We start from the raw sequence: 1,984 nt of genomic DNA on the forward strand, positions 1-1,984 counted from the left end.
CACCAACACTAAAAGAGATATCTGGTCTGCTAGCAGTGAGATATAACAAGCTTCCTATCATACTTCTATACAAGGTTTGATCAACACTAGTTCCAGTCAAATCCACATCAAGTTTTGAACTAGTTTCCATGGGATTTCGGACAGCAGTAGTAGTATCCAAACCAAACTATTTCACAAGGTCATTAGCATATTTGGTTTGAGAGATGTAGAGACCATCATTCCTTTGTTGGACTTGCAGATCGAGAAAATAATTCAATTTTCCACACAAACTCATTTCAAATTCATTCTTCATGATATCAGTGAATTCTTTAATCAATGAATCTGAAATTGAGCCAAAAACAATGTCATCCACATAGACATGAGCAAGAATTAAATGATGAGAAGTTCTTTTTACAAACAAAGTTTTATCAATTGAACCTCTAGCATAGCTTTTATCTAAAAGATGAGAGGAAAGTCTCTCATACCAAGCTCTAGGGGCTTGTTTCAGCCCATAGAGAGCTTTCTTAAGTCTATACATATGATCAGGATGGATAGGATCTATGAATCCTGCAGGTTGTTCAACATAAACTTCTTCTTGAAGATTTAAAAATGCACTTTTCACATCTATTTGATAAAACAGTAAACTTTAAATGACATGCAATAGCAAAGAGAAGACAAACATATTCAAGCCTTGCAACCGGGGAGGTTTCATCAAAATCAAGACCTTCAACTTAAGAATACCATCAGCAGACAGTATTTAATACTTGATTTTACCCGGAGTCAATGGATTTAATTCCGTTGATCCGTCTTAATATAAATTGATTTAGTTGGAACGGATTTGTTTATTGTCGACGGGCCTTTCATATATCGCCATGTGTCATTCTCAGAGTTTACTTGGTTTTGCTGACTTAAGAGCCACGTGTACATTTTATGGGACCCGCATGACAACTAAATTTGGTCGGTCATAACTTCAAGTGTTGACCGATTATTTAATGAATTTTATTTTTATTAAATTTTGGCATCCACACTACTCAAAGACAATCAGGTTAAAGATGAAATAATTAATTAATTTCAAGAACCCGCAACGAACGGTAGCACTCTATCTGTTTGACGCGGAAACCAGTTGGCTTGCAAACTGTCTCTTTTGAGCGTGTGTGCGCAGGCGTGCCAGCACCGTAGGGTGCAGTCGTCGGGGTAGTCCCTTGACCTGACTTCTTCTTCAAACGCTGTGGACGAGGAGAGCACCAACCTCGTCACAGGGTTCTTCTCTAGCCTTTCGGGAAATGACTTCTTGCCTTACGGATAAGGACTTTGGGTGTGATCTCTTCGCGTCACCGAATCGATACTTAGTATTGTAGACTAAGCAGAGCAATCACTGGGAAGTTTGGAAAAAGCACGGGTTTTGCTAAAGCGTGACTTTAGCTTCGCTGGGTTGCGAGGGCGTTACCCTTGCTTCGCTGGTGGTATCGGTGGCAGTAGTACTGGCAGTCGGCTCGCGAGGAGACTAGGACTGGAAGCAAGGTCGCCGGGTTGATCTGGTGATGCTGACAGTTGGCTCGCGAGGAGACTAGGACTGGCAGGCGGTCACCGGGTTTCAACGAGGTTGAAAGTTTGCTCCGGGGAGGCTTTGTAATCGCTGGGATTAGTTGATTCGGAAAAAGGTTCTTTGTTCTGTCCTTGAACCCTAGTATTTATACCTAGGGTTTTGACTATTCCTTGCTATAGAAGGATTATTGATTGAAGTTTCCTATTCAATCTCTGCTACTTGATTCCAATAAGGTTTCGTTTTCCCTATGGACTACGGAATGGGTGAAGCTGTAACCTAAACCCAAGCAGGCTTATTTTTGGGCCGCAGGTATCGGCCCGCTATGCTAAATCCACTAAAGGACCTTGCCAAAATTACTTTTGGGCTCAAACATTGCCCCCCAGGCACCGAAAGCAAGCCCACGAAGATGTAACTGCTTGAAGGGGACTAGAACGACGCGTCGGTCGCTTGAAACGACGT

Source organism: Rosa chinensis, chromosome 1 (assembly GCF_002994745.2).
Source record: "Rosa chinensis cultivar Old Blush chromosome 1, RchiOBHm-V2, whole genome shotgun sequence".
Classification (NCBI taxonomy): domain Eukaryota; kingdom Viridiplantae; phylum Streptophyta; class Magnoliopsida; order Rosales; family Rosaceae; genus Rosa; species Rosa chinensis.